We start from the raw sequence: 13,939 nt of genomic DNA on the forward strand, positions 1-13,939 counted from the left end.
AAAAAAAAAAAAAGTCCTGCCTTATTTTTCCTGCTGCATGCCAGCTTGTCCTGTTTACTCCTGTGGTTTCCCAAATTCCCAAACAATGTGGCATTGCCTGAAATTACACTTCAGTGTTTTCTGGTGCATTTCTACTGCCCACCCTACTTGCAGTGACTCCACTTCAATTCCTTGTATGCCAGCTGCTGCGATAGCTCACTGTCACAAAACCTCTACATGCGTCCACTCCAGTGGAGTTAAGTGGGACCACATCAATGCTGGGGAACTGGCTGACATCCAGAGCCTCGCTGTGGGTCATTCTGTCTCATGCTTTGGTGAGGTCTATTTTCTCCATGGCCTTTCAGTGGGGAGGGGGGCCTGGGATAGGGCAGAGCCCAGAAAATAGAAACAGAATGCCCAGCGTGGGTGGAAAACATCCCCTTTCCCTCTTGAGTAGAGAAGATCCATTCAGAGGACGTTCCACTTACACATTCCCTGCTAGTCTAATTTTTCCAAAATTTTGTTTGCTTATTTCTGGCACCTGTAAACCAGATGGGATATCCACTGACATACTGAGTTGTGTAGGATTAGGAGGGCTGTTCTGTTTCTTCCTTCAGCCTTGGTAAAGTCATCCGCCATTTCCGTCATGTGCTGTTTAGACCTCATCTTGTAAGTCCTATCTGTGTGATCTAAAATGTTCTCAAGCACTTCTTTAAAAACATTTTTTAATGTTTATTTATTTCTAAGACAGAGAGACAGAAACAGAGTGTGCGTGGGGGAGGAACAGGAAGAGTGAGAAACAGAATCTGAAGGAGGCTCCCAGCTCTGAGCTGTCACCACAGAGCCCAATGCAGGGCTCAAACCCATGAACCATGAGATCATGACCTGAGCCTAAGTCTGATGCTTAACTGACTGAGCAACCCAGGCGCCCCTTAGCACTTTTAAACTTTAATAACATTCGGTGGCAATGTCACATTGATATATTTTACACATGTGTCTGAAATATGTAAGTATAAACTGCCCTCCACTTCTACCTCTTTCTTATGTCAATTCATATAGTTTTGGTAACAAGTAACCAAAAACCCAATTCAAGCTGGCTTAACAAGAATGTAATGGCCTCTCAACTGGAAGGTGGTGTAGTAGGTATTTCCATTTTGTCAAGAAAACTTGATTATTTTCTGTCTCCCCACTCCACCTTCCACAGCCTTCTTCCTGGTCAGAAGATGACCACCAGTAGTGGACAAAACCAGGGTTAACTCTTTTCCTGTTTATGTCTTACAGAGACATGGGAGCCACTAAGGAACCTCCTTTTCCAGAAGCCCTTAGCAAATATATCCTTAAATTGTATCTCCCCAATTTTCAAACACACACAATACACATGCAACACGTCCCTCTCCTCCTTCATTTACCATCTCTAATATTTATTTGGTTAAAGGCAGTGAGGACAATATACCATATCAACATGGCCCTGGATGAAGCTGCAATGAAGAATATACGCTCAGTGACACAGGCTCCAGCTGCCTGCAATTAATCACTCTCACTTAATTAATCAATCAATTGAAGCTGATTGGGATTATGAAAAGAATCTAGTGAAGCTGTGTTCAAGCTTCAGCATTGCTAGATGTGTGATCCTAGGCAATTTGTCTTACCTTCCAGAAACCCAGTTTTCAAATGAAATGCTTGTAAAAGCATGATGAAAATGTCTATGTTCTCCAAATAATAATAATAATAATAATAATAATAACTATTACTATCACTCGTTTTTAAGTAAAACAAGGAGACTGGTCTTCAGCTTGGGAGATTTGTATCGAAAGGTTTGTAGTGTATCGGAGCCTTCATTCATTCAAAAATAAAAGTTTGTGCACAATTTGAAGTCGGTAAGACACTGTGCTTGATGCGAGGAATATGGTGTTTATAGATGAATATGAATGTTAATTATATCTGTAGAGAAAAATAATATAAAGTGATACAGGAGTTTTAGTTGCCTCTTGCAGAGCATCTCTCGGAAAGAAGAGAGGGCCTTGGAGAAATGAATGGCCAGCTCAGAGCTGAGTCACAGTTTGCAAATGAGAGAGAATTAAACAAGAGACAGGTATTAGAAGATACAGGTGCCAAAGAGAAGAAAGGAGATCTGTGTTAAAGGCCATGGCAGTGAGAATGGAGACAGTGGGTAAATGTAAGAATGATCTCAGGGTGCCTGCATGGCTCAGTTAGTTAAGTGTCTGACTCTTGATTTTGGCCTCAGGTCATGATCTCATGATTTCCTTGAGAACAAGCCCCGTGTTGGGCTCTGCACTATCAGTGCTTGGGATTCTCTCTCTCTTTCTGTCTTTCTACCCCACCCCAGTTTGTACGTGTTTGCACACACCCTTTCAAAATAAACATTCCTAAAAATTAAAAAAAAATAAAAATAAAACAGCCTGGCCACTCCACTCCCAGAGGATCAGATGTCCTGCCAAAAACTGTTAAAAAGTAACTATTTCAGGTGAAGAACAAAGAAGACTTGTCAATTTAGTGATTAGGGTTTTTGAAATGATGGCAATGGAAAATGGGATGTCAGTGATGCTGAAGATTTGCACCTGGCTGATCTCAGAAAATGTATGAAGATGGGGTGGGGGGGGATGGAGATAACCGTACCAGACACTGTTACCACAGAAACCCCTTAACTTCACATACATCGTCTTATTTTAATTCCCCCAAATAACCATGCCAGTTATTAATATTTCCCCCCTTTTTTTTTACAGATGACTAAACTAAAAATGAGCAAGTTTCTTTTGTTGTTTTTGTTTTTTCCCTTCAAACTGGTAATTCTGACTAATACATACACAGAAAAATCAAAAAGGAGACCCAAGTGGTTATTTGGTCACTTTGATTAACATAGTTATTCTGCGTGGACAATTCAGGTAAAAAAGGACCATGCTACCTTCCTCACCAAATACCATGCTGTGACTATGTACGTGTGTAAAAATGTGTGTTTGGAAAGGGAACTATTTTTACTACAGAAACTTTGTCTTTGTGTTGGTTTTATAACATTGACTTAACTTACACTTGGATGTGCCTGGAAAATGTAGTTCCAATATGTTGTCTATAACTACGTTGATTCTCTTATAAAGTTAAAGTCCTCTGTGGTTTAAAATTAGGTCCTCTCCAATAATTAAAAGAATCCCTTTAGATAATGCAACTCCTTTAGGAAACCATGCTTTGTCTTTCCAAATTTCTCAACCTTCTGTCCACTTCCAGGCACCCTTTCTAGCTGGTGATTTAGTGATTGTGGTGGAAGGGTAAGACTTTCATAGTCTAGGAGTGGTGGGGAAGAGCTAGCTAGCATTTTGGGTATGGAGTCCTTTTGATCCTCTGGTTTTCAGGGTGATGCCCTTTGTCTACTGTCTTGCTGGCACTCAGCTGTCTTGTTAGTTCCCAATGGGGTTAGGGTGGGGTGCTATGGGAATGCCTGGTTTCTATCCAGGCCACAGTGAAACAAAGTGGAGTCTAGGAAAGCCATTCCTCAAAACTAATAGATGAACTCCAAGGAAGTAGATGTGGGGAAACTCCAGAGTGTGGGAAAGGTTGCGTTCTAGTTGATATGGAATTTGATGTTGCTCTTCCCTTGGGCTTCCTGTACCGTACCGCTAAGAGTGAAAGTCAGAAAGGGAAATTGGGAGGCAGCCTCAGATGGCTTTTCAAAGTCTAGCATCCTCAGCCTCCAGAAACAGAAGGGACTTTGCTTTGTTTCCCTTCCTCTTTGTCCTAAGCCCACCTACCTGGAAGCCGCTAGTTGCACGGTGCAGAGTTCATAGGTGGAAGGTGTCTTCTCTTCAGAGTGAAAATTGTAGATTGAATCTTCGAGGCTGGGTCCTTGAAATGTTAAGTAGGAACTTAAACAATTTAGCAAATCAGTGTACTCCCTACAAAGGCTTGCTCGCAAACGAAGTTCTTATTGTTTCCTGATCCAGGGCAATAAATTTTCTGGCTGTACCTTGAAGGTGAGAAACTAAAGATGTGATTTAGCAAATGTATGAGATGCATTGGTTTAATATTTACAAAATACCATCCCTAATACAGTTACATAGACACAATCAAAAGTCCAGAAATCTGTGTAGCCCAATGTGCAGTTTACACTGTCTAGCTTCTGGTAAAATTAACACGAGAATTACTTTCTAATCCATTTTGTCTAGCAAGTAGGAAAGGTGGAGAGCTAGTTTTATTGTGAGCGAAAAGTGGATAAAAACTAGTAGATTATATTTAGAATACAGCCTGTAAAAAAGAAAAAAGAAATATAGCCATTGTGACAAAAAACCAAACCAAAACAAACAAAAACAAGCAAACACTTTTATCAATAAATAACAAATTAAGAAAAAGGTGACTTTTACATTGTAATGTTCTTAAGCTGTTTTTAAACTGGCATTTTTAGAGATTGTTTTCTAAGTGTTTTGTCAGAAAAAAAAGCTTTAGTAAATTTTATCTTATAATGCTACAGTTTAGAGTTCTGTTTTATGTGATAGCAAAATAAACTCACTTCTTTTATAGTTTTTCTCTCCTCTAGATTTCACTATTTGTAGCAGGCCCTGTCAAATAGAGGTGAAAATTAAATTACAGTAACATGAAAAGTGTACCTTGAAAATCATGTGAATTCTTTAATAAAAGCTCTCCATTTGCTTTACTCAAAGGAATATTTCCTTCATGGTGCAAACTGATAATTAGAAGTATTGAATTAGATATTTGTACAAGAATAGTGGAAATTACCCATTATAGCACTGCATTATATCTCTTAGTTTTGGTATTCTATGCTAACTATGAGCCAAAATTTCCCCCAAATTCCAAAATCATCATAAAAGAAACACATATAATGGACCACATTTCCTAAAATAATCTCTGAAATTATGGACACATTTATTTGTGTTAATGTGAGGTTTGCATTTTAATGTGGAAGATGGTGTGTGATTGCTTTTCTGAGTAACTTCATTTGAGGACAGTGTGTAAGAACAGATAAAAGGCATTATTACATGAACCCTCCCCTTCTCTCCTGTATGTACCAAACAGCATAAGCTCAAAACCCTTTTCTTTATTCCACTTGTCAAACATTAATGTTTAAAAGTTTTTTATCCAAATATACATATATAAAATGGCATGTAACGGATGGAAGAATTATGACAGTACTTGTTATATCCCCTTCTTCAATAATTGGATGTTTATCTATTACTCAGATAAAAATGTGGATTGGCCTTAGTCTTGTTTCTTGAGAGATGTCAGTTCCTCCTTTTTTTCTTATGAATTTAGCAGTATAGATGTAATGTAATATTCTTACTTATGTAATATTATTATAGGCTATTTTTCTGTTGTTTTTGACTTAATCTGAAAAATAAAAATTTAAAGATGATTTAAAAAAACGTCTTTCTCTGCATGTAGTAACTTAGGCAACACCTCTGGAATGCAATTTGCCTTGGGGAATTCAATACATTATTTTAACAGTGGGCATAGGAAGAAGGGTATTTACATATGATGCTTATAATTATTTTAATTGCAGTACTAGAATTTGTCATCATTTCTGGAAAATTTTATTGTTTGTTTTTTGGGGAGAGGGGATCCTGTTTTCTGTGCACACAGTAATTACTGCTTCTCATGGAAGATGTGTCTTAGACCTGAGCTTTCTAGCAACCAGGCCAGGGCACTGGTGACATTCATTGACTCTCCCACTCATCCTACCCTGTGAGTTGGTATACAACTTGTTATCTAAAACTACAGTTACATATCATTGTCAAAATCTTTTTCTTAAATACAGGAAAAATAATACATTCCTCCACAGTTATGCCTTCACTTTGTAAAGTTTTATCGTAAAAGCAGCACTGATGAAAATGTGAAAACGAAGATCTCTTTTTTTTCTTCGGTTTTACTGAGAGATAATTGACAGACATCACTGTCTCAGTTTAAGGCATACAGAATGATGGTTTGATTTACATATATTGTGAAATGATTACCACAATAGGTTAAGCTAACATCTGTCATCTCCTATAGTTACAATAGAAAGAAAAGAAAAAAAGGAAAAAAATTCTTCATGTGATAACTCACAGGATTGGCTCTTAAAAACTTTCAGCTGTATATCATAAAGCGGTGTTAACTGCTTGTGGTACCTCACTTCCTACTGCCTTTCGACCACCTTCCCCCAATCCCACCTCTCCCCGCCTTCCAATTCTGGTACCCACAGATCTGATGTCTTTTTCTATGAGTTTGGTGTTTTTTATTTTTGTATTTTAGATTCCACATATAACTGAGATCATACGGTATTTCTTTCTCTGTTTGATTTATTTCACATAGCATAGTGACTTCAAGTTTCACCCATGTTGTCACAAATGGTGGGATTTCATCACTTTTATGCTTAAATAATATTCTATTATATACATATCTATTATGTATTCTGAGACACATATTATATATAGTAACAATTTCTCTGTCCACTCATCTGTTGATGGATGTGTAGGATGTGGCTATAGTAAGTACGGCTGCTGTGAGGATCGAGGTGAGGCATCCTTTCAAGTTAGTGTTTTCATTTTTTTTGGACATATTTCCAGAAGTAGAATTGCTGGAACAGAGGATAGTTTTAAGATCTTCTGTGCTGTTTTTCATAGTGGCTGTACCATTTTGCAGGCCCACCAGCATGCCTAAGAGTTCTCTTTCCTCATATCAGTGCCAGTATTTCTTATCTTCTGTCTTTTTGATGATGGTCATTCTAATAGGTGTGAGGTAAGATCTCATTTTGGTTTTAATTTGCATTTCCCTAATTACTAGTTATGTTGAGCATCTTTTCATGTGCCTGTTGGCCTTTAGTATATCTTCTTTGGAGATAGGTCCATTGCCCATTCTTTTAAATAGGGTTATTTGGTTTTTTTGAGTTGTGTGAGTTCTTTATATATTTTGCATATTAACTCCTTATTACATACAGAGTTTGCAAATATTTTCCCCCATTCCACAGGTTGTTTAAAGTCTCTCTTTTTTTTTTTTAACGCATCATCCTTTATGTGGCCTAAGAGGGAATTAGTTAACATGACTTTTAATTTGTCTCAAGGCCTCTGGAAAGAAACTAGCTTTCTAGAATGTACATGGTTGAGGATTGTACAGAAATAAATATCTCCCCCTTGGAATTTAAATTGTATCTAGTAGTACTATTTTTATACCTCTTACTAGGAAATGAAATACCTCTAAATTTAGTGCTTTGGAATTTTATTTCCACTAAAAATTTCTTCAGATATGTGAGCACCATAGTAACAGCTTTGCAAGCTGATTCTTCATTACAGTTCCCCGATAAGAGCTTCACTCAAGACAGTTCCTTTGGGATGGCTGAGACTAAAAATCAATTCTGATAACATTAGGACAAATTTAAAGGTGGGGGAAAAAATCAGAGAAAGCATGCATGCTGTGGATAAACAGTGCTTCCCCTTAAAAAAAATTTTTTTTGGTCAAAAGCTAATACACATTTTTTTCCAAAACTTCATTCCTTGTATTATTTTATATCTAGGTAGGACTTTTTACCTCTTAGGAAAAAATAGCTCTTTTACCAGAGATAGGAAAAAGTCAGCTGAATTTATTTATAGTATAGGTACAGGTCTTTTGCATGCTTTCCAATGACAACATTTTTACAAAACCTATCAGTAAGTAATAGGGGGTGGGAAAAGGTGAATGCAATGAGTCTATTTTAATAAAACAGTAAATAATTTATTACTTTAGAGAAAACAATTGCATTCTAAAAACCATGTAGTACATTAGACTGAGCTCTGATCATCTTAGAAAGAAGTCTGTCAAAATAAATCAGGTTGATAACTGATTAGCAGAACGTGTAGTCTGTCATTTTTAAGTATGTGACCAATTTCTTCACATAAATCTTACCTTTAAAATCTTCAAGGGGAAAATTTATTTTGGATACATTGGCCATGAATATCAGTTGACATTTATACAGTGCACAGAATTTATACTGTGGGTTAGGATGTCGGCCATAATTTGAGGCTGATAGTTTGTAAAGGGAAGATTCCATTTTGTACTGTTTATGAAACGTTACTCTGCATTTCCATGCTCCAAGACTAACAAAATCTGTCCAAGTAGAGTCAAGCGCTGCAGTTTAACTTATTGCATTCATTAAACTAGGCTTAGATTGTCCTAATTATATGTTATCAACAATTAAGAAATGGATCACATGCCACAGACTGGCTCAAACATTCTGTGTTCTTGGCTGGACGCCAGTGGAGGTGCCAAGTTCCATTCTACCTTGTCATCAGCTGCATCTCTGCTTTTGCAGTACAAGCAGCAGCTGTGCTAGACAAAATAATCTAAATTCTCACATGTACTTTTCCTTTAGGAAATAGCTCACACTGAATTGCATTTCTGGTGTGACTGGTGCTACACCTGAGTGAGTTTGTGCTGAAAACGTATTTTATGCAAATATGATTTTTAACTGATACAATCTTTCGTGACTTGTGAATGCATTTGTCCTATCAAAATAATGGTCTTACTTTTCATGCTGAAATTATTACCAAATGGATTCTGTGGGCAGCAAAGTACTCTTTGCTCATTCGGCAATGATTTTCCTGTACCTCAAATTACATAATTTTATAGGTGCTCTGTTTCAAAGGAAAACAATCTTTATTGATCCAGGCAGTCAGAGTTAATCATGGATCTCTGATCTCAAAACTCCTGGCAAAATCCTTTTATTTAGAACACCCGTGTGCCAAACGCTCAACACTTCACAAATCCTTGTGGGATGATGGGTTTTTCAAACGGTCTGATTGTTCAATCTAGTGTGGCTTCTGAAAGCGGAGATTCAGCAAGGCTTTCCCCTGAGCAGAGGCAGGCCTGGCCAACTTTATGAAGGGCTAAATCTGACCCAGCTTCTGCTTCAAATTGTCATTCTTGTTCTTGGTAACATAAACATGGATTTCAGAAGTTGCTCTTTCCATGTGTTTGATAGAAGACCCTGGAGTAGCAGGTGTGTATTGATTGCAGCAGGGGCAGAGGGCAGTGGAGCCAGGACACCATGCTAGGTAGGTAAACCCTAACGGCCCAAGGTCAATTTGTTCCTGGAGCAGATTCCATGAAAGACAGAATCTTGGAAAGCAGGTTTTTGTAAGAAGAAACAACTTTAAAGTTCACCACAGAGCTTACCAAGGAGTTGACATGTATTTTCAGGTTACCAAGAAAATTGGTTCTTGAAAGCTTTAGTTCTCCCTACATGAATCAAGATATAGAGGGATCATGCGAATTCCTTAATTAGAAAGAGAAGATGTCAAAGAGATTCAAAAGCCCAGGCGAGGTCTTTAATTCACATACAACTTGTGCTGTGCCATTTTGTAATAGCATCTGCTGAGACCATTTCTTACTGGGCAATTTAACTTTTCAAATTTTACTTTACACTAGAAAATCCTTTACAAGTCACAGAAATATGCCACAAAACTCTTTTGCCAAAACCACTTCCCGAAATAACATATTCCTTTGATTTCACAAAAGATTTCCCTCTTCTTTTCCTTTAGTAGACAATCTATTTAGAGATTCAGGTGAGAGCTCTCGGGGAGAATCTAATCTGTTTGATTGGGACAATATGTTAGTCCGCTCTGCTCAGAAGCTCTCCAAATAGTCTTATTACCTATTTGCATCCTCTCTCTCTCTCTCTCTCATATCTCTGCTCTTGGTTTAATACGTGTACTAGGCCATAACATAAGAAAGGCAAGTCTAAATACTCAGTTTTTCCTGGCTATTAGGTAGCACAATCTTGAGGAAATAACAGGTTCGTAGCAGTTTTGCCTGTTTGGGTCACCATGGCCGCCTGGGCACTCACAGCAGTGTCTGCTCCGGTCATTTCCTAGTGACTGCTGAATGAGCCTCTCTTTTGGCTGCTTTCTTTATATATAACTGGTCATGTAGAGACATCTTTTTCTCTGCTTGTGATTTTTCACTCGTTGGGGGAGTTCCTCTAAAGATATTCAGCCTTTTTTTGAGTGGTTAAATTTCCCTTTCCTCTTCAGACTTACTTTCCTTCTGGTCTTTTGTTAGACACAACTTTTTTCCCCCTCATGTTCTTCTTTATTGTCTATTACTTTTCTTACATCTTTTCTCTTTTGAAACAGACTCTCTGGCTTTCATTTGTCAGATTTCTTTTTCTCCTTTTATTCTCTTTCATGTTACCATTTAGGCGGAGGCTAAGTTATGGGGACAGCTGCTCTCTGTGACCTCCTCTAGACTTTCCTGACCACATCACCAACTGGCAGGGTGTGGCCCCTTAAGGTCTTCCAGGAGACTTGCTTCCAAATGGAAATAATGGAGTGACATTTTTGACTTATAATTTATGATCTCCATGAGAGAATTCCAGTCATCTTAAGCATTTTTAAGCACATGTACTTTATATGTATTACGTTAGTAAAATTCTGAACCTTAAAATCAAGTCTATTTCATATGGAAACTGTATGTAAATGCATGGTTCAGATAATGGTCATTGGTTGATAACAACATGAGAAAGAAGCCCTTTCACCTGGAAGTATGTCCATTTCCCAGGAAGCTATTCTTGGTAGAAGATGATCTTGTCTTTAAAAAACTCAAAAGAATTTTTATTATATTCCTATCTATTGTCTTATGACTTTTACAACTACTGAGTAATCCTGTTCTTTCACCAGCTTACTGCTTCTCAGCCACATATACACACAAATATATACATATGCTGAGACTGTAGTGGAAAAATCATTCTTTTGGCTTATTTGTATAAATTGGAAGAGATCTATTTTTTCCTATCATAGGGATAGGGGTTTGTTTGGTTTTGCTTCAAAGTATGTAGGACTAGAACCAGAATATAGTTGATCACTGTCAAGAAACAGTTCTCTCTCTCTTTTTAAAAATTTTTATTTATTTATTTTGAGAGAGAGAAAGAAAGGGAGAAGGGGAGGAGCTGAAAGAGATGGGGAGAGCGAATCCCAAGCAGGCTTCCTACTGTCAGCACAGAGCCCAACACGGGGCTCAATCTGGAGAACCGAGAAATCACGAGCTAAGCCAAAATTATGAGTCGGAAGCTTAACCGACTGAGCCACCCAAGTGCTCCCGCCCTTTTTTATTTGAGAGCCCAATGGCCATTTTTGCCACTTCCATTCTTATCCATTTCATCGTAACCTTCTCTTCAGCTGCTGTGCAATAAAAAAACATGTGTGAATAGCTTCTGGTACTTCCGTGGGGGAAGCCTGACTGCTTAGGGGAGTGCCCAGGACAAAGGGAGCCCCTTTACACTCTAGCCTGCAGGACAAATCACTGAAATCCTCTTAGATATTAGAAGGGAATATCCTGAGCTATTCTGAAATCTCAAAAGGACTAACAAAGTTCATTCCATTTGTCATTGAAATGTGACAGTGATATAGAACAAAACCTTTCCGCAGTGGGGGCTGGCTGCACCGAATTCCTTTTGCAACAAGGAAATTAGGTCAGAAGAAATTTAGGTCAACACCTTACAGAAATGCCCCCATGCCTGAGAGGAGCCAGGAGAACTTAAAATGTTACAAACAGAAAGGTTATTGTTTTTATATATAATCTGAAAAATGGTACCTTCCAAAGCTTAGTGTGATATAAATTCAGTTATGATTCAGCAAAGAAAATTACCTCTTGCATCACCAGCACTGCTCCTGATAAATCGAGGGACAGTCCAGAGGCACTTCTAACCAAGCCCAGCCCAGTCAACCCAGTTTAATCATGCAATTCAAGAAATATTTATCAAGCGTTTATTATGGTCAATGAATCTATTAGATAATTTAAAGGTTATAAAGATTCATAAGCATTCCTCCCACCAACTCCATTTTTGCCATTAAGAAGCTTATATGCTAAAGAGGAGAAGGTTAGGGGTACATGAAAGTGCAGTAAAAACTATAATTCATTGATTCATTCAACATATGGTAAATGAGCTTCTGTGTGCCAAAACCTATGAAAAGTGACATGCAAGAGTTAAAGCAAATTGATTCTGGATAGATAAGGAAAGAGACTGGGTTGGTTTGGGGTGGGCAGTAAGGAATAATTTCTTTTTTTATTTTTTTAAACTTTTTTTAATGTTTTATTTTTATTTTTGAGAGAGAGAGAGAGTTTGAGCAGTGGAGGCTCAGAGAGTAAGGGAGACACAGAATCTGAAGATAGGCTCCAGCCTCTGAGCTAGCTGTCAGCACAGAGCCCAACGTGGGGCTTGAACCCACAAACCGTGAGATCATGACCTGAGCCCAAGTTGGACGCTTAACCGACTGAGCCACCCAGGCACCCCATGAAAGGAATAATTTCTTGAAAAAACGACAGTTTAAGTGAACTTTAAGTGGTGTCATTTCAGCAGATGGTGTTCTGCAGGAGTTGCCCGAATGGAAGCTGAACACTGGGTACCAGGGCACTTGTACCTGGTGGAAGGAAGTCACTTAGAAGCAGTGGCTGAGAACTTTGGGAAGGGAACACGTTTGTGCAAAGACAAATTGGTAGAAATGAATATGTTGTATTTAGCGGACAACACTGAGCATAGAAAACGGAAATTGAAGTAGTTAGAAAAGGTAAATTAGAATCCTATTTAGACATCCCTTGAATGCCATACTGGGGAGTGGCATGCATAGGGTGAGCCATTGCGTGCCCCTGGACTCTGGTGACTGTGGTGGCTCTTCTGACGAATCGGATGCCTGCATAAAGTCCAGCAATGTTAAACCATAATGCTGGACCCACTGTTCCACAGTGTCTCTAAGATATAAGGTTACTTGATCAACATCTTAGACTGTAAATGTAGACTATATATTTTCAAAAAGAAACAAGTGGAACTTTACTAAATCTATTTTAAAAAGTATCTTAACTGAAGCCTAATTTGGTGTTTGGCCAGCTTAAACAAACAACAAAAATGAAGGAGAAATACACAAAATGAGCATATTTTTATTTTCATTGGTTATGTGACCACCTTCTCACTACATACATCAGTTAGCAAAGTCTGCTTTCAGCAGTGGAAATTTCATTATCACATCTAATTCTGGTTTGGTAGCACATTAAACTTTCAAACAGTTAATGACTCTGGTTTTCTTTCTGTGCAGCTTTACCTTTCATAAAAGTACCGGCAAGAGGAAAGAAATGACAGTAAGACTGAGTTATGAACTTTAAAAAGTTGAGAACAAGTAACTACTTGTACTGTGAAAGCCGCTCTCTCTGCTCTTGATTAACTGTCTGCAATAGGTCAGTGGTGAGCGCTGTGTGCCGTGGCGATGACTGTTGTAGCAGACAGGCAGGTGGGGGACCCAAAGGGAGAAGTTTCTTTCAGGCTTCTCTTTAATTCAGGGATTATCCAAATTCTGCTTTAATCAAATGGCTTATATTCTAGACTTACTTCCAATATCATCTGTAGATCATAATTCACTTTGTGTGTGTGTTTGTGTTGGGAAGGACTGAGAGGGAGAGGTTGTATGTATGTGTGTATGTGAATATGTGTGTATATAAATATACATATATATTTCACTATATATAATCTGGAGCTGTATGCATTCTTTCACCTGTAATATGTGTGCATGCACATGTACACACACACACACACAGTGATTTAGATATTGATCTCCTATTGTATTTTCTCCATTGAGGTAAGTACTAATATCCCTCTGTTTTAGATGAATTTGAGGCTCAGAGCAGTTAACTAAATTATAAGTCAGGTAATTTGCCTAAGGTACAAAAACTAGAAAGTAGTAGAATTCCATTTTGGGCCTGACTGAATCCCCTAGTCCAGAACTTATATTCTCTTCTTCTTTTCTCCCCTTGCTCCTTGCCTCCTTCCTCTTATTCTTCCCTTTTGCGTCTTTTATTTTTATTTTCATTGTTTATTTACTTATTTATGTATTTTTGAGAGAGAGTGCTCGCACATGGGTGCAAGCAGGAGGGAAGTGGGGAGAGGCAGAGGGAGAGACTGAGAATCTTAAGTGGGCTCCATGCTCAGCCCACTCCAGTGGAG

Source organism: Suricata suricatta, chromosome 6 (assembly GCF_006229205.1).
Source record: "Suricata suricatta isolate VVHF042 chromosome 6, meerkat_22Aug2017_6uvM2_HiC, whole genome shotgun sequence".
In the NCBI taxonomy this organism is placed as follows: domain Eukaryota; kingdom Metazoa; phylum Chordata; class Mammalia; order Carnivora; family Herpestidae; genus Suricata; species Suricata suricatta.